We start from the raw sequence: 22,068 nt of genomic DNA on the forward strand, positions 1-22,068 counted from the left end.
CTCTACTGTGTCTTATCAAATTTTTGAATTTTGCCAGTCTAATAGCTGAAAATGATGTCTCATTTAAAATGTGCATTTCTTTAATTACAAAAGGAAGTTTAGGTCAAAGGACACATAATTACAGTTAGATAGGAGGAATAAATTTCAAGCGTTCTATTGTACAGCAAGGTGACCATAGTTAATATAATATATTCTTGAAAAATTTAAAAAGAGTGGATGTTAAGTGCCTTCACCACAAAGTGTTAACTATTTGAGGTGATGCATTTGCTAATTAGCTGGATTTAACCATTTTGCAATGTGTATATACTTCAAAACATATTATACATGATAAAGGCACACAGTGCTGTCAGTTAAAAAAATAAATGATGAAATAATACATTAGTAGCCATTTGCAAGTCTTTTTCTCTGAGTTGTCAGGTTGTATTTTTTTTTGTTAGTTTTTTGCTCATTTATTTTTCCTGATGGATTATTTGTCATTTGCTTATCGATCTATAAGAGGTTTTTAATATAGTAAGTCAACCAGGCCTTTCTCGCATGCGGTGCAGATTTTTTCCCCAGTTTGTTAGTTGACCTTTGAGTCCATTTACCGTACTTTTTGAAGTTTAGAACATTTCATTATTCTACCGAAATGAATCAAGTCTTTACTTTTTCAGTTTAGGGTTTGCATCTTGCTTAGAAAGGCTGTCTCTGCTCCGTAGCCATAAAAAAACATTCTTCCATGTTTCTTTCTAGTACTTTTATGGGCTTATTTTTTATGTTTAAATCCTTGCTCCATCTGGAATTTGCTTTGGTGTGAGAAGCAAAGACCAGATTCAGATTTACTTTTTCCAGATGGCAAGGCGGTTATATCAACACCCTTTCTTGAATAATCCTTTTTGCCTAACTGATGTGAAATACCGAATAATTCATATACTAAATTCCTGTGTGTTCTTGCATCTCTATCTGGATTCTCTTTTCCTTTACCGGCTTGCTCTAGTACCAAACAGTTTTAAGTATTGTCAGTTTTTATTATTGACAATACTTATATCTGGTAAGGGTTGTCATTTTTCTTTATCTATTTTTTTTCTAAATTTTAGAATTTTCCTGGCTAGCATCACATGGTTATTTTTTCAAGTAGACTTTAAACCATCTCACCTGTTTCTCCTCATCCCCCAGATTCCACAGATGTGTTCATTGGGATTGCATGGCCTCATGAGCATCCCTCTTTCCCAGAGAGAGAGAAAGAGCAGAGTCTTTCTGGGCCAAAGAGCTTTTCGGATAGAGGTCTGCACTCAATCTTGGAGAACAGCATAGACAGCTCAACTTCTTGGCAAAGCTCCTCACCTCTCCCCGAATCTGATCTTCTATGGTGCTTCAGGGGAAAAGTTTGTTAAACAAGTTTGGAACACCTTGGGCTTAAACAAAAGTTCAACATTTTTTTTTCTTGATCATTCATTCAAGGGTTTGTGCAAAAGGTTGGGAATATCATGGGGAAGAGAACAGATGCTGCCCTGGCTCTCATGGAGCCTGTGGCCCCACTGGGGAGAAAAACATTAGACCAAAACAAATTACAGATATGCATTTATTCAGCCCTCTGATTTTTAAGTGCCAAGGAGGGAAGCTTAGGGAAGGCACTAGAGGAAAAACAGCGAGGTAAGGGCTTACCCTTCTCCAGGCAAGGGAAGGTCTCGTTGAGCTTTTACAATGCACATTAGCTATGGAAACCTTCAAGGCACAGAGTTTCCCAAACTTTCTGGCTATGGGACTCTTTTCAGGGATTCTTCCTGGGCTCAGTTCTGAAGGATGCTCTTTTAAACATGCCAGCGGTTTGCTCCCACTGCACGGTCTGTAACTCAGATCTGTCTCAGACGAGTCAGGGATCTTCAGAGCGGTTGCTCGATTTCTCTGAACCTCATTTTTCTCATCTATGAAATGATGCATTAATTTTCTAGAGCTACCATAACAAATTGCCACAAACCAGGTAGCCTTAAACAACAGAAATGTACTCTGTCACAAGTCTGGAGGCCAGAAGTCTGAAGTCAAGGTTGTGGGAGGGCCACACTCTGGCTGAACACTGTAGGGAGAATCCCTCCTCGCCTCCTCCCACTTGTTTTGGGCTCCAGCCATTCCTTGGGTTGTGGCTGCATCACAACCAAGGTTGTGATGGAAGCAGAGACTGGATGGCATGACATCTTCATATGGCCTCTCCTCTTCTTTCCCTGTATCTTCTTCTCTTCTGTCTTTCAGCAAGGACACTCACTTATCTTTGGATTTAGGGCCCACAAAGGTAACCCAGGATGATCTCATCTTGAGATCCTTAAGTACATCTGCAAATACCGCCCCCCCCCCTTTTTTTCCCAAATAACATCACATTGACAGGTTCCCAGACATACCTTTTTTGGGAGGATGGGGTTGAGGGATAATTCAATTCACTCCAGATAAAAATTACAGAACTTGTTTCAGAGAGTTGTCATGAGAGGTCACTGAAACAAGGTGTGTGAAGCAGCCTGTCCCAGGGTGGGTGTTAGATGATAGTTTTCTCCTTCATGCCTCCCTCTATCCTCAAGAGGGTTTAGCACTATTAATTCACAGTGAAGTGGCTGGGGCCAAAGGGTTTCTTCTCCTGCCCTACCTCCACGGAGAGAATTTCATTTTAAATGAGGAGTCAGGAGAGGGATATTACTCCTTTCCTTTTTCTGAAGGCCTCCCCCTTGCGAGTTTTGGGTCTCTACAGGAGTTGTTTCTTATCTTTCCTCTCAGAGGGTCCTAGCCAGCTGCATCATCTCCAGCCTGGACCCATCCTTACCGAATCATCAGTGCAGATGTTTCTGGGAACTGAGGAGTGTGAGGGGAGCCATCAAACCCTGCCTGAGCCATTTTCTACTTCTCTGATAGCTCTCAGGGGACTTCCGTCTTCAAAGAGTGCCTCGGTGCTTTTCCTCGTCATCTCCTGGGTATTTGCTGCAAAACAAAGACAACCTCTCTGACCTCTTCCCTTTTCTGCCTTTCCTTGTTAAGATGTGCTCATCGAGCAGATGTTGAGGGACCATGAGCTAGATATTGCTCAGGGAGAAAGAAACAAGCATACTGAGAAGTGACCTAAAGTCCCCCATGCCTCTGGGGTGCTTTTGTGGCCCTGTTCTGTATCCTGACTTCCCCAAGTTTGGACCTCCACAAGGGCAGGCCTTGTGCCTGAGACCCCAAACTTGTGACTCTTGGCCCCTGGGCCCTTTTACAACACTGTCTCTCATCTCCATGCCCTTCCTCCATGGCTCCCCATAACCCCCTGGTAATGACAGATCGATGGTAATTGCTGATGTGCAGCTGTTCAGTCCTAGGACTGTTGAGTGAGAACTTAATGTCCAAAGGAGTCCCCAAGGAGCCACATGCTGCTCGAATTATGTAAAGGTGAGCAGAGAAGGGTAAATTTTATATGCAGAAATCCTTTATGGCATTAAAGTTTCATGGGAAAAACTGAACCCTTGGACTCATATTTCTGGTCAAAGCTTATCTTCTTTCATTTAGCACACATTTATTAAACTCTTACTATGTACAAGACCACAGTGTAGGTGCTAGAGGGAGAAAAAGAGATGAATTAATGAGTCTCAAACCTTTCTTGTGGGCTCCTCTATCCCCACATGCATATACCTTAGAATCACAAGCTACTCTGAGATAAAATTATACCCAGATGAGCAACATATTATCCATCCATCCCACTAGTCCCCCAGTAAGTATTTACTGAGTGCCTGCCTTCAGTCAGGTTCTGTGACAGATACCAGAAGCACTGAGCTAGGTGCAGGGTAAGACATCTGTTGAAAGGAGGAACAGATAAAGTCTTTTTAAACATCGCTTTTTAAATTGACATATAATAGCTCTTCATATTTTTGGAGTACATGTGCTATTTTGATACCTGTATACAATGTATAATGATCAAATTAAGGTAACTGGGCTATCACTTTAAACATTTATGTTTCCTTGTGTTGAGAATATTATAATTCTCCTCTTCTAGCTATTTTGAAATATACAATAAATTATTGTTAACTATAATTTGCCCATGGTACTGTCAAATACTAGAGCTTATTCTTTCTATTTAACCATATATCTAACTGTATTTTTGTATTCTTTTAACCAACTTATCATCACCCTCCCTGTCCTGGCTTCCCAGCCTCTGATAACCATGAATCTTCTCTATTCCTCCCTTTGATCCAACTTTTTAGCTCCCATATGTAAGAACATGTGATATTTGTCTTTCCATTACTGACTTACCTCATTTAACACAATGCCCTCTGGTTCCATCCATGTTGCTGTAAATGACAGGATTTCATTCTTTTTATGGCTGAATAATATTCCATTGTGTATATTTACCACAGTTTCTTTATCCATTCATCTGTTGATGGATATAGGTTGATTCCATATCTTGACTATTGTGAATAGTGCTGCAATAAACATAGGAGTGGAGATAACTTTTCAATACGATTTCCCCTCTTTTGGATGTATAGTAAACAATGGGATTGCTGGATTATTTTTAGTTTTTTGAGGAATCTTCATACTGTTTTTCATAATTGCTACACTACTTCACATTCCCACCAACAGAGTATGAGTAATCTTTTTTCTCTGCATCCTCACCAGCACTATTTATTTTCTGTTTCTTTTTATAATATCCATTCTACTTAAGGTGAGATGATATCTCATTGTGGTTTTGGCCTGTATTTCCCCGATGATCAGTGATGTTGAGCATTTTTTCATCCACCTATTGACCATTTGTGTGTCTTCTCTTGAGAAATATCTATTCAAGTTTTTTGCCTATTTAAAAAAATCAGATTTTTTTTTGCTACTGAGTTGAGTTCTTTATATATTGTGGTCATTAATTCCTTGTTGGATGAATAGTTTGCAAATATTTTTATTCGGTAGGCTGTCTCTTCACTTGTTGATTGTTTCTTTTGCTGTGAAGAGCTTTTCAGCTTGATGTAATCCCCCCATGGATTTTGGGGTCTTACCCCCAAAAATCCATGCCCAGATCAATGCCTGTCATGTTTCCACATTGTTTTCTTTTAGCAGTTTCATAGTGTCAGTCTTACATTTAAATATTTAATCCATTTTGAGTTGATTTTTATATAGGGTGAGAATTTTGTTCTTCTACATATGGATGTCTAATTTTCCCCAAAAGACTTATTAAAGAGACTGTCCTTTCCCCAATGTATATTCTTGGCATTTCTCTCAAAAATTAGTTGGCTGTAAGTGTGTGATTTATTTCTGGGTTCTTTATTCTATTCCATTGGTTTATGTGTCTGTTTTTGTGCTAGTAGCATGATGTTTTGGTTACAATAGCTTTGTAGTATAATTTGAAATCAGATAATGTGATGCCTCTAGCTTTGTTCTTTTTGATCAGGAATGCTTCCACTGTTTGAGGTCTTCTTTTTTTTAATTTTTAATTTTTTTTATTGCATTTTAGATTTTGGGGTACATGTGAAGAACATGCAAGATTGTTGCATAGGTACACACATGGCAGTGTGGTTTGCTGCCTTCCGTCCCCTCACCTGTATCTGTCATTTCTCCCCATGCTATCTCTTCCCACCTCCCCACCCCCCGTCCCTCCCCCTTTCCCCCCAATGGACCCCAGTGTGTAGTGTCCATGTGTTCTCATTGTTCAACACCCGCCTATGAGTGAGAATATGCGGAGTTTTGTGGTTCCATACAAATTTTAGGATTTTTTTTAATGTGAAGAATATCATTGGTATTTTGATAGGGATTGCATTGAATCTGCAGATTGCTTTGGGTAGTAGAGATGGGAGTGATCAAGCTTGTTAAGGATAGTCCTGCAAAAGACATACTTTTCAAGCTGGGTCTTGAAGGACAAGTATAATTTGGGCAGAACGTTTTTGTACATGCATGTAAAATACAAACAAAGTCAAGCTCCCCATCCCATTTTCTTTTTTTTTTCTGGAATTTACGTACATTCTGAAGGCAAAAGCTCAGCCTCACAAGCTTTTCCCTCCTGAAACTATCCTTCCTCTCTGCTTTACATCCACCTGTTATTCTAGACTTCCACCAGAGCCACCACCACAGAGCACTTGTGTGTGGGTAGCAGCAGATCCCTCTGCGCCTTGTTGGTCTGCTTCACCCCTACCCAACATGCATATCTAAAGAGAGGGAGGTTCAGTTATGTGATGCCCATCCCACTCCCATCCCCATGTGGGTCTCAGCAAGGATACCAGAGCTGTATGAAGATTCGCCTTCCTGTCAATGGAAATACAAACCCCACAAGGGTGGGGAATTTGCCTGTCTTGCTCACTGGTATATTCCCAAGACCTAGCATAGGGCCCTGAACAGTTCCTGGAACACATGGTAGGGCCTCAAGAAATATTTGTTGAATTCGTTAAATGAATTATGCCACACCCAACCCCCATAAAATACTTAAACCAGAGACAAAGGTTGAGGGCATCACATAGTGGCAGCAGTGGCCAGAGTGCATAGCTCCAGCATCGTCTCTCACATTTAGAATGAAACCCAAATTTCTCCCCATGGTCGAGATGCATCCTTTGATACATGCAGCCCCAGATACACAGGACTCCTTGGGGATCCTTTGCCATGCCAAGAAAAATTGAGTCCTCTTTGAAAAGTCATGCCAGGCACACTGCTGCTCCAAGGTCTCTGGCTCTTCCTCTGCTGCTCCTTGCCCACCACCTGCCCCACCCTCCCACCGCTCACTTTCTCACCTCCCTCAGGTGTTTGCCCAAATGTCATCTTCTGACCACCCTTCCATATTTTACATAAGGAATATTGCCTGCCATATCATAAACACGATTTCTTTATTTTCTCTTCTCTTTGAGAATGGCAGCTCCATAAGGGTGGGGGGCTTTGTCTTTTTTGTTTACTACTGACTGTATTCTCAATGCTTGGAACTATGCCCAGCACACAGAGGCCACCCAATAAATATTTTCTGTTGAATGGATGAGTGGAAATGAATGGACATGCGCCCTATGGAGGAGGACACAGAAGAGGTCTAGAGATGAGGAGGCACTCAGGGCACTCTCAGCTCTAATTCTGTGGCTCTGCCTCTGCAACTGTCATCTTCCAGGATGACTTTGGAAGACTGCTTGCATGAAGTGGTAAAGAGAGATCTATAGAAGAGGCCATTACCAGAACAGCTCTCAGAAACAAGTGGCATGAGGGAGGAGACAAAGAATAGATATCTATGTAACTAGATCAAGCCCTATAGAGGTGGATCAATTAGACCATGAGCAGGTGTCAAGGAGGGTGAGAAGGTATACTTATCCATGTGGTACCACGTGGTACCCTTGTGTTGATGAAAGAAATGGTGCCCCTTCCTCTAGGTGGATGAAACCTTGTGCAGGGGTGCTGCATGGTGAGTGGAGTGAGAGCTGGGGTTCAACTGACACCCATCCCCCACAGGCAGGTGCGTTTGTGCAGGGTACACCTTGCATAACATTACGTGACAGTTTCAGGTATAACTTAATCAGGGTCTTGCCTGAAAGTTCACATGGCATTTTTCTGTTGCATAGTTGAGGACAAAATAACCACCCTGAATTTCAGCTTGTCCACAAGACCAGCTCAAAGTCACATGGCTCCTAAAGGGCAGAACTCCATCCAATGGGGCAACGTGGTGAGCAGACTTGTATCATCTCCTTGCTATTTAAAGTGTGGCCTGTGGCCAGCTGTATGGGCATCACTGGGAGTTTTGGTGAAATGTGGAATTTTAGGCCCTGCTTCACACCTGCTGACTCTGAATCTACATGTTGACAAGATCCCTGGGTGACTTCTGCACACATTGAAGTTTGAGAAACATGACACTATCCTACCCCTGGGTTTCAAGCTGTTCTATTACTTTTCTTCTCAACTTGGTTATTTCTACTTTGTCCACGTGGCCTATCACCAAATGTCCACAGAGCCAGCCAGTTCAGGGTTCCAGAAAGATCATTAGACATTTTGTTTGCTTCAATGGCTGTGTGACATCAAACAAATCTTTCACTCCTAAGAGTATGGGCTTCCCAATCTAAGGGAGAAAAAAAGGAATAATGTCCTAGCACTTTTGTGGGGCTCAAATGATATGATGGATGGAAAAGTGCCTCGTTTGTCGATGGTAAAATTCTACCCAAGCAAAAACGATTATTACTCCCACATAGAGTAATACAAAGACCCCTGACAGAGAGCACTTCTGTGCCCTGACCGAATGCTACTTCAACAAATTAGGAAAAGGTAGAAGATGAATGACCTGGGATCAGTTGGATCAGTGGACTCCAATTAGCAGACTGGAGTAGGTATAGGAACCCACAGACTCCTTAAGCATATGGGGGTAACTTCCTGCCCCCTGAGGATTTCCAATGGGGCTTTGATGGTGGTATCAGCTCCAGTCTGGAAAACTCATGGAGAGGAGAGGCGGATAAAGGTCAGGTGGGGCATTTTCCAGGAAGGCAGGCTTATGGGTGTGCCACATGGGATGAGTGAGAGGAGAGGAAGCCCCCTGCAGATAGACTGCCTGCTCCCAAGTGTAGCAGGGGACACCTTCTCGCCTCCATATCTGCTATTGTATTTCTCATCTTGCATCCAGATGTTTTGTGCTCTGTGAAGTGGTCAACACCACTGAAGCCACTTGGCTGGTCATAATCTTGAGAAATGCCATTTGTTAGAAAAAAGTAGCTCAAAACACCATGTTGCACCTGGATTTAGCAGAGATTTCTAAGGAAGATGGGTGGCTAGGCCTTACTGACATCAGAGCCCACTGCCATTAAAAGACTGGACACAGGAAGTGTTCAGTACATTCCCAAGGAATTGACAGGTGAAGGAATGGATGGAGACCTTTGCCTTTAGAAAGTTTTCTTATTTCAGTACAAGCTACCCTAATCATCACACTGTCTTAAATTTAAGCTCACTCATCTCTGGGGCTCCCAACCTCCATCTTGCTCTCTCTCTCTCTCTCTCTCTCTCTCTCTCTCTCTCTCTCCTCTCCATAGCACTTATTCTCTCTTAACAATGCTATATAAATTATTGTGCGTTATTTGTCCCCCACCGCCCAGAATGGAAGTCTACTAGATGTATCTTTATTTGTTTTAAACCATGGATACACCCCTAAAACAGTGCTTGGCGTATAGTAGATGCTCCACAAGTGTTTGTTGAATCAATTTGAATTAAATGAATTAGAGAGAGTTTCAGGGTTAGTCAAATTCTTGTCTGGTTTTGCCAGCAAATCATCATGTAACCAGGGTGATGGCCTTTGCCTTTCTGTGCCTCCGTTTCCCTATGTGTACAATGAGGAGGTTGGGTCTATCTCTAAATGCACTCTCAGCTCTAATTCTGTGGTTCTGCCTCTGCAACTGTCATCTTCCAGGATGACTTTGAGGACTGTTTGCATGTAGTGGTAAAGAGAGACCTATGAAGGAAATGAACAGACATGAGCAGGGGTCTTTGCTCTGACACATCTTAAGTACTGAGACTGTGGTGAGACGTTTGTCTTCTATTCTATGTATGATGTTGTTAGCACAGCGCCTGGCATACCTTAGAACTGACTAAACATTATCTTCTCCCTCTCCTCCCCATCTGGGCTTGCACGCTTTATACCAGGTGAACCTCAACTTCCACAGTCACATAGCAATGACCTGAAAGAACTTTGAAAATGGTAAAGTATTCCCCAAATATAAAGGGTTAGTGTGATTACATGCATGTCCAACCTCTAGCCTCCCTACACACAGATGATACTGAAACCATAATAGCTATTTATACCAAAACCATCTCATGATTCACAGCCTTCCTGCTCTCCAGAAATGTTGCACCTGACAAGACCAAATTCACATTGGGTTTATAAAAGTCTAATTAAAACTCGATCATTGTGTCTAACATGTTGCCTTATTATTTTGGCTTAATTAGAGTGATGAGAGGGGGCTGAAAGCTGCAATTCCAGCAGTGCAGTGATGCAACATCTGGGGAGAAGCAGAGCTCAACCAGATGAGTAATTATGTTGAATGACACATAAAGCCAGGATCTTCGCATCTGACAGCTGTCTGGCCAGCCCCGCTTCAATTCAGGCTTGTGAAAGCCTGACCTATAAGCTCCCTTCTCCACCTTCCAAAGTAGTGGGAACTGGTCAGACCCTTCAGAGAACAGTATGGCAAAGCCACTACTGTGGGGATCATGCTGCTGTCATGGTTTTTAGTCTCTGAGTGAAAGAAAGTGAGAGTGTTTGGCAGCAAGAGAAAATGAATTCTCCATTGGGTCTTGGGTTTACAGTCAGCTGTGGTTGTGATGCTGCTATGGATCATGCCGGAAAAACTCAGTCCTCTTTGAAATGCCATCACTCATCTCTTCAGTTACAAATAACCTGAAATTGGGCACTTCTGCGTCTGTCCCTAGGGAGAGGCAGGATGTGTGGGTCTAATGTTCAAACAATCTTCAAAAATGCTCACCAATACCAAAGCTGCAGCCTGATTCATTAGGCTTGTTATGACAGTGAGGGCAGGCTAGCTGTTGCAGCAGATAGACCCTGTGGCTACCAAGGATCCCCGTCTCCTGGCTCTCATACCTTTGTATAATTCTCCTTTTTCATGCTTGTGGAAAGTCCTTAAGTATGGGCTGAATCTCATGACTTATTTCTAGTGAACTCAGGTGACAAAAAGAAGGGATATCACTTCTGAGATGAAGCTACTCAAGATGGCAAGTTTGGCCTCATGCACTCCCTCACACTGACTGTTCTCACTTGCAGCTGTCACACTGAGAGCAGCCCTGTGGAGAGGCCCACATGGCCTGGAGCTGAGGGTGGCCTCTGGCCAAGGGCCCGTGAGGAACCAAATTCTGCCAATGATCACGTGAGTGAACTTGGAGACAGATACTTCCTTCCCCAGTCAAGCTTGGGAAGATCGTGGCCCTTGCTGACATCCTGATTACTGTCTTGAGGGACCTTTAAGTAGAGGACCCAGCTAAGCCACACCTGGATTCTTGACCCACAGAAACTCTGAGATGATAAATGTTGTTTTAAGCCACTAAAATTTGGAGCAATTTGTTATACAGCAATAGGTAATTAATGCAGACTCCAATAAGTAAATGGCTCAAATACAATAGAAATTTATTTCAGGTAACCAAATTACCTGAAATAATCATGCTTATAGATTCTGTCATTTTCAACATTTTTGGTGGCTTCCAAGATTGCCCTGAAGTTGTCTCCATATCAGCCTGCTGAAAGGGAGTAAGAGAATGATGGAGCATGTATAGAAACTTTTAAAATTTATTTTTAAATTGTAATAAAATATGCATAAGATACAATTGGCCATTTTAACCATTTTAAAGTGTATAATCCAATTGCATTAAGTACACTGACATTGGTGCATACCCATCACCCCTATCCATCTCTAGGACCTTTTTCATCCTGCAAACCTGAGGTATGGAAATTTTTAAGAGCCAAGCCTAGAAAGGGTACAAACCACTTCCTGTCACAACTCAGTGGTGAGAACTTAGTCTTATGGCCACACCTTCTGCAGGGGAGACTGTGAAATGTAGTCTGTCTGTGTACTCAAGCAGAAAAGGTAAAGATACATTTTAGTATACATTTTAGCAATATATATTGCTAGTAGTGTTTGCCACACCTCTGTAAAACAATGTCTACCTTCCAAAATTATGCTAAGCCATAATTACAATGCAAACACCACTAACCCAAGGACAAATTAGCCTACAGTACTCTATGATCATGCTGGCTCCACAGCCCCTCATTGGTGTGCCCTTAATTTTAGAATCAAGGGTTTTTAAAATAAATCTCTTAAAAGGTTAATGGCTAAAGATTCCCAGATGCTTCACTGAGAAACTTTGCAAAATGTATTCTGGACATGTAATATCACCATAACAGTGTTTGCTCCCTACACACTTGGTAATTTTTTTTTTAATTGCTTGGGACATTTGCTAGAACCCAAGAATTTTGTGCTTTAAATACCCTCCTCTCCTGATGGCAGCTTACTTCATCACTGTCTCATCACATCAAAGATGGCTGAAATGGAACTGATGGCCCCATGCTACATGACACCTTCCTTTCCCCAGAAGATGACAGCAGCTTTTAAGACTGGGGACTCGGAGAAAACCCCACCCATCCTAGAGTAATGGCTTTCATTGTCAAAGAAAGAGTGCCTTTTGGGGGCTATTGGAATCTTATGGCCAGGGTGACCTCTTCCATTTCTTAAATCTCTAATTTCTTGCACGTTTTAGAGTCTATTTTCATGAGAAACTGTCTATCGATGAAATAAGGAAGAAAGAGCAGGAACTCCATGATCTCTTGCAGTTTCTCTCATAGATCATGTATTTGAGTCTAGGGTGAGTGGTTTTGCAAATTCTCTGTCTGTGAAAAGTTCATTTTAAGATCCACTGCAGCAGAAATTGCCAAATGAATTGAAATTTCCATTCTATACGAGTAGCTGGTATTTTGAGCAGTTTTAGGTACTTGGGCTCTACTTGTCTGACCTTGGGCTGCACCATGATGATATCTGAGCAACCATTCTCTTAGTGTATGTTGGGTCATGGTGCCTGGCTGGGTGAAGTGAATGTAGTACCTACTGGTATCATTCCTGAGGCCAAAGTTTCTGTCCCCAAGGGGTTCATAGTCTAGGAGCAGAGACATAATGTCAGTATGATGCTGTGAGTATAGGGTAGAAGTGTGCAGGAGTTGTTATGGTGACAGAGAGGAGGGTTCTTTAGTCCATTCCCGTGGAAGGAAGGAAAGACTGGAAAACTTCTTAAAGAGGTGTATTCAAGTAAAGTTAAAAAGGGTAAGTAAGAGTTAGCCAGAAAGAGCAGAAGCATAGGATGCATAAGGAAGAAAAGTCAACATAAGTGAAATTAGAGACATGAGAACATATTATGTACCTGGAACTGCAAGCAGTTGGGGAAAGCAATATAATGGTGACAAAATAGGATTTGAAGTTTGACTGACCTGGGATCAAACCCTAGATCCATCAGTTTCCACTGCATGATTATGGTCATGTCATTAGCCTCTATTTGCCTCAGTTTTCTCATCTGTAAGATGGGATAATGAAAAAAATCCACCAAATATGATGGTTGAGGGGATGAAAAGAAATACATATAACCCTGTGTCTGGACCACGTAAAAAGCTGAATAAATACTATTATCCAGTAGGCAAGTATAAATATGGACCACAAGAAGGCCAATCTATGCTAGAGAGGTAATGTAGGAAACCATCAACATAAAGATGCCCACTGAGGGCATGAGACGGAGTGAAGCTGTATTCACTAACTTTTGCTGCACAGCAAATCATTCCCAAATTTTAGTGGCTTAAAACAATCATGTATTATTTTTCATGAGTTTATCAATTCTGTGAGGTGGGTGAGGCTTGACTGATCTTAGAAGGGCTTGATCCTGTACCTATGATGGCTGGTAGGTTGGCTGAGGCTGGCTGGTCTCAGCCTCACTCAGCAGCTGCTCAGCTGATGATTGACTGGAGTGATTAGACCATAGCGTTGTCACCATCCAAGAGGCCAGCACAGGCTTGCTCACACAGCAGTGAGTCCCAGACTGGGCACTGGCACAATGTTGCTTTGCCTCCTTTCTTAGCCAAAGTTGGTCAAGGCCAGTCTAGATTCAAGAGGCAGGTAAATAGACTCCACCTCCTGATGGGAAGAATTGCAAAGTTACATTACAGAGAACAGGTACAGAGAGGGGTAGCGAATCGGGACTATTTTTGCAAATAAGCTACCATAGAATCTACTCAAGATCAGGGTATAGAACAAAAAGGTGAAGAAAGTTCAGCATGTAACTCTGTCATTCAAGGTCAAGAAGGGGAAGATAGTAGCCTAGAAGAATATGGGAAAACCAGGAAAGTGTGGTTTTCAGAAGCTAATGAGAAGAGAGAGTTTCTAGAAAAGATACGTAGTTAACAGCAGCAAGCTGCTGAGAAACCAAGGGGCATATGACTGTAGAGTAACCACCAAATTTCAATGAAGGTTGCTGGTGACGACGGTGAGGACAGGGTCATGACAAAAGTAAGACTACAGTGATTCATGGAGAGAGTGGGCCATAAAAATTGGAGACAAAAAAGTGCTGACCGTATTTTCAGAAAGTTTTGATGGGAAGAAAGGAGAGATATTTGGTAAGAGCTAGTTAGGGGTTAAGGAAAGAAGAGGTTTTTTTGTTTGTTTGTTTTTAAGATGGGGAGATCTGAGCAGCTTTTCATGCAGCTGGGGAGGAGCTGGTAGAGAAGGGAATGAACAATATAAGGAAGAAAGGAAACAAATAGAGGAATATTCCAAAAAGGTGGGTAGGAATGAGATCCAGGCTGAAGTGCCACTTTTAAACAGAAGAACGGGCATGCCACTGGTGAGAGGTCAGAAAGGATAGTTTTAGACTTAAGTAGCTATATAGGTTGATGGAGGAAAGCTGAGGTAGTTCCCCTTTCCAATGGCTTCTGTTATCTCTGTGAATTGGAGTGAATACACCTGCTCAGAGAGAGAAGGGGAAGTGGGCTTGAAGAGAGGGTTTAAATTTGCAATAGCCACTGTGGAAAATGAGAGAGAGCTGACAAGGGAAGTAGGGAAGGATTGCAAAGCAGCATTGAGGGTCCATTTGAAGTTGGAGACCATAAATTTAGAGTGGCACCAATGATTTATAATGACACCAATCTGTGTGGATTTCTAGCAGTGCTTAGCAACCAGAGAGGAGGGATAATTGCGTTCATCCAAAGTTGGTGTTTTTCCAGAAGTGGGATTGGGGGAACAAGGGGGCAAGCGTATTGATAAGAGAGAAGTTGAGATGATAGGAAATGACATCCGAGCTGGATAGGGAAGGAAGTGAAGACAGGAGGGGGTCGAGATAGAGAGGAAAATGAATGCTGGTGTCACGGGCCAGCAAGGTAACATCTCAAGTTCATCTCTTACGGGTGAACTTCCACCATGCTTTATATAGGCCATACTCTTCAATCTTCTCCACACTTTGATATTTTCCACAGTTTACTTCCTATCAAGAACTCCAAACCCCCATGACCCTAACAACTCACAGCCCTCAAAGAGCTGGGAACACCAGGTAATCAGTAGAGACAGGACAGTGAGCCCCATAGCTGTCCCTCCCATGGATTTCCTTTTTTAAAAACTTAAAAATTCAGGGCTACATGTGTCATGGGGTTTTGTCATACAGATTATTTCGTCACGCAGGTATTAAGCCTAGTGCCCATTAGTTATTTTTTCTGATCCTCTGCCTCCTCATACCCTCCACCCTCTGATAGGTCTCAGCATGTGTTGTTCCCCTCTTTGTGTTCATGTGTTCTCATCATTTATTTGTAAGTAAAAATATGCAATATTTGGCTTTCTGTTCCTGCTTTAGTTTGCTGAGGGTAATGGCCTCCAGCTGCATCCATGTTCCTGAAAAGGACGTGATTTCATTCTTTTTTACAGCTGCATAGTATTCCATGGTGCGTATGTACCACATTTTCTTTATCCAGTCTACCATTTATGAGCACCAAGGTTACTTCCACATCTTTGCTATTGTAAATAGCGCTGCAACGAACAAACGTGTATGTATCTTTATGATGAAATGATTTATATTCCTTTGGGTATATACCCAGTAATGGGATTACTGTGTCAAATGATAGTTCTGTTTTTAGGTATTTGAGGAGTGCCACACTGTTTTTCCACAATGCTTGAACAAATTTACACGCCCACCAACAGCATATAAGCTTTCTTTTATCTCTCCAACCTCACCAGTCTTTTATTACAGATTTCCAGTGAAACCAATACCCACTGCGTCATTCAGGCCAGCACCTTGGGGGTCATCTTTAGTCTCTCCATTTGTCTCCCTCTCCTTCGCCAAATCCATCATCAAATATAAGGAGACCTCAGTGGTCTCCTTGCTGTATCCTCTACTCCCACAAATCCACTCTTCTCATGGTAGCCAGGATGCTCTTTTGGGAAGATAGATGAACTCCAGATACAGTCACTACTCTGCTTAAAGTCATTCAGGGTTCCCACTGCTTTTAAAATAAAATAAAATTCCTGAGTTCAGTTTAAAAAAAAATCACATAAAAGGATCCTTGGATGGGGGGAGGGGGGCGAGAGCAAATACAAAGTCCAAGAAGCCTGGTGTGGGTTAGAGAGTGAAGCATGAAGGGATGTGGGGTGTTCAGCGAGGAGGAGGAGTCAGGCAGGGCCGAGATTATTTGGGCCTTGGAGGGGATCATGTGAGGAGTTTGGGAGAGTCAAATTTTGAAAAGACCACTCTGGCTGCAGTGTGGAGACCAGAGAGCTAGGAGGCAAGAGCGGCTATAGTTAGGCCAGTGACTGAAGCCATTGCAAGAGTTCGGGCAGGAGTGGACAGCAGCTTGGATTATTTGGTGTTGGAGATGGAGGGAAGCAAATGGATTTGGGAGATATTTTAGGAGGTAAAGTGAAAGACTTAGAACACCCTTGCTTTCTACCCCCTGCTCCTATATGTGTTGGTTAGTGCCGCCTTACATTCTGAGGTCAATTTCTATCTTTTCAGGGACTCTTTCCCTGACATTCTAGACTGCGTTATACAGAAGTCCAATACATGTTTGTGGAACTGACATGGTAGAGAATGTTCTTGTAAAGATGGAAGAGATTTGAGTGTGGATATAGACTAAGGAAAAAGTTCTGGCTGAGAGGGGAAGATTGAAAATGCTAAAGAGAGGAAGTAATCGACAGTGAGATTCCCAAAGAGGAAAAGGGCATGGTAGCAGAGGTGGAGGGGTCGGCCTTGGATCAGAGGAAACTCCAGTTATGCTGGATGCCACTGGGGAACAGGAATCTCATGCTGGTGGCTGGACTAGTGGTTACCAGATTCTCTTAGTTCAGAGTTCCCTTTCTGACATCAAAATATTTCCTGAACTCCCAGATACAGCTATACTTTATGTTTTTTTTTAACTTTTATTTTAAGTTTGGGGGTACAAGTGCAGGTTTGTTACATAGATAAACTTGTGTCCTGGGGCTTCATTGTACAGACCAGTGCATCACCTAGGTATCGAGCCTAGTATGCATCAGTTATTTTTCCAGATCATCTCCCCCCACCCACCCTCCACCCTCCAAAAGACCCTTGAATGTGTTGTTTCCCTCTGTGTGCCCATGTGTTCTCATCATTTAGCTCCCACTTGTAAGTGAGAACATGCAGTATTTGGTTTTAATATCTACCAATTGATAAAGTACACGATGGTAAGAAGCCCTATGAATTCAGATAAACTTTCAAATGAATATCCTTTTTGTTACTTACAACTTTATCCACTTTCCTTTAAAATAGCACATTTATGTATGAATTATTTTTTTCCTCTAGAAAATACCCACTGCAGTAAAACTTTACAAATCTAGATGCCCTTTGGTCCAGGCTCCTGAGTCTACTGATTGGGACTCAGGATGTAGTCCAAACCGTCTTCTAATGGGAGTTGATCTTATCTATGACTGTCTGCCTTCCCCTAGTCTGAGAGATACTTAGAGGAAGAAGCCATGTCTTTTTCACATTCCTAGCATCCAGCATAGGACACAAAATAAAAGGGGAGTCGAAAATGTCTAGTTGAATGAATGAAAATACATAATCATTTTATTATTCTTTAGATTGAGATGCTATCCAGATAGTCTCACATATTTAGCTTCTTCTGGGTAGATACCCAAGGGAAAATAAATCACTCTACCAAAAACACACATGCAAGTGTATATTCATTACAGCACTATTCACAATAGCAAAGAGATGTCCATACATGGTGGGTTGGATAAAGAAAATATGGTACATATCTACCATGGAATACTACAAAAATAACAAATGCATGTTCTTTGCAGCAACATGAAAGAAGCCGGAGGTCATTATTCTAAGCAAATTAATATGGGAACAGAAAACCACATACCCCAGGTTCTCACTTATAAATGGGCACTAAACATTGAGTACACATGATCATAAAGATGGGAACATGAAACACTGGGGGACCTCTAGAGAGGGGAGGTAGAGAGAGGGGAAGCGTTGAAAAACTATTGGGTGCTATGCTTACTACCTCAGTGATGGGTTCAATCGTATCCAAAACCTCAGCATCACATAATATACCCATGTAACAAACCTGCACATGTACCCTTACCCTGGATCCTAAAATAAAAGAAAAAATAAATAGAAATTTAAAAATTAAGAAAATCCTGATTTTCTTTCTTCCTAGTGATGAAGATAATTGAAGTTCAGCCCATTTCCTTAAGGAGCTCCTCTATTTAAGCTGAGAAAGCTTTCTCTGGCTTGGGTTTGTTTTCCTGTTTCTAGATAGTCTTTAGCAATGTATCATCTTCCTAAAGTGCCTGGCTCAGTCCACGGAGTAAAATGTACTAAACGGGTAGGCACATCCTGTCCTTCAGATGTTCCAGCTTGAAACTTGAATTTCTGCATTTGCGCATGCTTATTTGGCCAAATATGTCTTGTAGGATTAGCTTAAGCCACTGCACACAGCTGATTTTTAAATTTTGAACATTAATATATAAATCTGAAGGGAAGAATCACCTGACATTATGAGAATAAAATAAGAGGCATTTAAACCCTTGTCATTTTAATTGGATCCTTTTGATGTTAAAAGCCAGCAGAGACACCAAACCCCAGGATGTGATTCTTTAACTTTAGGTTGTCCTTGGACTCGTGGAGAGAAAGCTGCCCCTGGGCTCTTGGGGGCACTGCTTGCCAGGAACAAATTGACTCATGGATTTGGAAGTTCAATCGGCGAGTCGGCTACTATTTCACAGGCGTCCCCTCTTGCTCCTGAGTGTGGTTCTTCCAGCCACCAATTTAAAGCAGAGGGAGAGGAACAAAAAACGACCTATCAGGCATTATGCTTATTACCTGGGTGTCAAAATAATCCATACACCAAACTCCTGTGACAAGCAATTTACCTATATAACAAACATGCACATGTACCCTGAACTGAAAATAAAAGTTAAAAAAAATTAAGTGGCAAAAATGTCCCACATGGGCATTAGACAATGAGACAATGAGAATTATTGCTCTGGAGGGGGAAATGCTGAATGATAGCCTTGAAATAGATGGGACATGGAATACACACACACGTGCACACACGCTGCAGGGCAGGGGACCAGACACCTCTCATGTGGACTCTTGCTGACTGGCCAAATCTCCTGTGTCTTCAGCCTCTTCCCCACACCCCATTCCCCAGCTGCCTTTTTGGAAACATGGCTATTGCCTGAGGACAGCCCTGCTTTGGCAGCGGTCTCAGGTAGAGCCTGTGTTTACAGGATCATATTTCCAAATTCCTCATGACCAAGGAGGGAGACTGGTTGTTCCCTTACTCCTTGTGGCTGCTTCCAGATCGCCTCTGTCCTCTTTCTGAAAGCAACCACTCTGTTGAGATCTAGGAACTACGGGTCTCAACACAGCCCGCCTCTACCAGGCACACATGACTGTGGCTGCTACCTGGTCACTCTCCTGAATTCACTGAAGGCTTAGTTCCTGGTTCTTCATCTTCTCCTTTGTCTAGTTACTGCTCACCCCAAAGTCCACACAACTGATTCTTCTAATACTCTGTTGTTCTGGGCTTGTCATGCCCTCCCCTGACTGAATTCGTATGTTGATGTCCTACTCCCTGTACCCCAGAATGTGACTGCATTTGGAGACAGGGCCTTTAAAGAGGCAATTAAGGTAAAATGAGGTCATATCCAATATGACTAATGTCCTGATAAGAAGAGATTAGAACACAGAAGCACGAAGACTGGGGTAAAGGCTTATGAAGATATAGAGAGAATATGGCCAATTGCAAGTCTGGGAGAGAGGCCTCAGAAGAAACTGAAACTGCCAACACCTTGACCTTGGATTTCTAGCCTCCAGAATGCTAAGAAAATACATTTCTTCTGTTTAAGCCACCCAGTCTGTGGTACTTCATTACAGCAGCCCTAGCAAAGGAACATACCATCTGGTATGGTCTGGCTGTGTCCCCAACCAAATCTCATCTTGAATCGTAGTTCCCATAATCCCCATGTATCATGGGAGGGACCCGATGGGAGGCAATTCAATCATGGAGGTGGTTACCTTATGTTACTCTCATGATAGTGAGTTCTCAAAAGATCTGATGGCTTCATAGGGGACTTTCCCAACATGCTTGGCAGGTCTATTTGCTACTGGCATGTGAAGAAGACATGCTTGCTTCCCCTTCTACCACGATTGTTAAGTTTCCTGAGGCCTCCCCACCCATGCTGAACTGTGAGTCAATTAAACCTCTTTCCTTTATAAATTACCCGGTCTTGGGTATGACTTTATTAGCAGTGTGAGAACGAACTAATACACCATCCTTTGGGTTTTTACAGCTCCTCATTCTCAAAGGATGCTTTCTTCCACTTCACCACTGATATTCAAGGTTTCCCCTTTAACTCTAAGTTATTATCCCAAATGGTACTACTACCTCCCAAATTAAAATTCCAGCATGCTGCCCTCTGATTACAAACTATCATTGCATTCAGGTTCTCAAGTGCCCCCTGAAATCCAATTATTGATTCTCACTCCCAAACCCCAACACACACACACACACACACACACACACACACACACACACACGCAGAGAGAGAGAGAGAGAGAGAGAGAGAGAGAGGTTTCCATATGCCCTCAGCCTCCCTTTGTGTTTGCTTCTCTTCTTTAACCAACGAGATTTTGTGGTGTGCTACCATAATTACCCCCTTGCAAACAATCTCAACTCCCTTGTTCATCTCTCCATTTTTTATACTCTGCTGAAAAACTCCAACTATGAAGGTACCCAATCATTTGTCTTCTCCATGGCTATATCCAAGTAGGTTAACTACATCACACATCCAAGGTAACCAGCTTTGCTAGTGTTATTTTTTAATTTGATACCCTTCTTCACTGAGACTTACGTTAAGAAATATACTGGTGCCACACAAGCATGTCTTTAGGAGGACTCTCATCAGTGGCTGGCAATCCCAGCATCCAGATTTCCCACTCTCTAATAGCCTACTTCATGCTTTCTCTCTTGCAAACCTTCTGTACCCCAATTTTCATGGCCTCTTCATAGTAAATTCTCCTTTGTTTGGTGCAGTATGGGTTCAGCTACCCCTGCTCCAACTGCCACTGATTTTGCCAAGGTTACCAGCAATGTCCTTGTTGTTAAGTTCTGTAGACACTGTACTCTTACTGACCATTTTAGCTTCTTTAACACAGCTGATACTTACCTCCTCAAAATGCTCTCATGACATCAGTGTCTTCTGTTTTTCACCTATCTTCTGGCCACTTCTCTGTCTTCTTCCTGGTTTCATCACCTTTCTTCTGTGTGTTCCCCAGTACTCAGCTGGGCCCCGGGCTCTCTCTGAACTTTCTTCTCACTCTCATCCACTTCCAGAGCTTTAAATGCTGTCAGAGGCTGAAGACTCTCTAATTTATATTCCCAGACCAAACTCTCCTTTGACATCTACACATTTATATCCAGAGACATCACTGACTTCTCTACTTGATCCTCAGATTTACCCTGTCCAAATGTCCTCAGGCTCCTCTCTCTGACCACACCCAATTCTCCCAGTCTTTCCCACCTTTGCAAATGAAACGGCATCACCCTTTGCTCAATTTCTCCAGTCATAAACTTGGATGCCATCCTTGTTTCTCCCTCTCTTCTAATTCCTTCCCCACATTCATCTGTTATTAAGTTCAATTCTTCCTATCCTAAGTATGTCTTGAAATGGTCAATTTTCTTCTCTGCTGCTACTACCTAGTAGTTCTGATCATTTCTATTTCTTTTTTCTTTTCTTTCTTTCTTTCTTTCTTTCTTTTTTTTTTTTTTTTTTTTTTTGAGACGGAGTTTCGCTCTTGTTATCCAGGCTGGAGTGCAATGGCGCGATCTTCGCTCACCGCAACCTCCGCCTCCTGGGTTCAGGCAATTCTCCTGTCTCAGCCTCCTGAGTAGCTGGGATTACAGGCACGGGCCACCATGCCCAGCTAATTTTTTTTTTATTTTTAGTAGAGACGGGGTTTCACTATGTTGACCAGGATGGTCTCGATGCCTTGACCTTGTGATCCACCCGCCTCGGCCTCCCAAAGTGCTGGGATTACAGGCTTGAGCCACCGTGCCCGGCCCCATTTCTATTTCTTACCAAGACAACCGCACTG

General features: G+C 42.4%; 1 long non-coding RNA gene across 1 annotated transcript in view; it reads right to left on the reverse strand.

The window, feature by feature from the left end:
• Window positions 1-1,579: 1,579 nt before the first annotated feature.
• Window positions 1,580-22,068, reverse strand: part of LOC141580390 (uncharacterized) — a 31,003-nt gene continuing 10,514 nt past the window's right edge. The window contains exons 2-3 of the long non-coding RNA XR_012512601.1: window positions 4,246-4,415; window positions 1,580-2,940 (exon numbers count right to left, since the gene is read on the reverse strand). This is a non-coding gene — a long non-coding RNA (uncharacterized LOC141580390). The remainder of the gene's footprint in view (window positions 2,941-4,245; window positions 4,416-22,068) is intronic.

This window comes from Saimiri boliviensis, chromosome 11 (assembly GCF_048565385.1).
Source record: "Saimiri boliviensis isolate mSaiBol1 chromosome 11, mSaiBol1.pri, whole genome shotgun sequence".
NCBI classification, from domain to species: Eukaryota; Metazoa; Chordata; class Mammalia; order Primates; family Cebidae; genus Saimiri; species Saimiri boliviensis.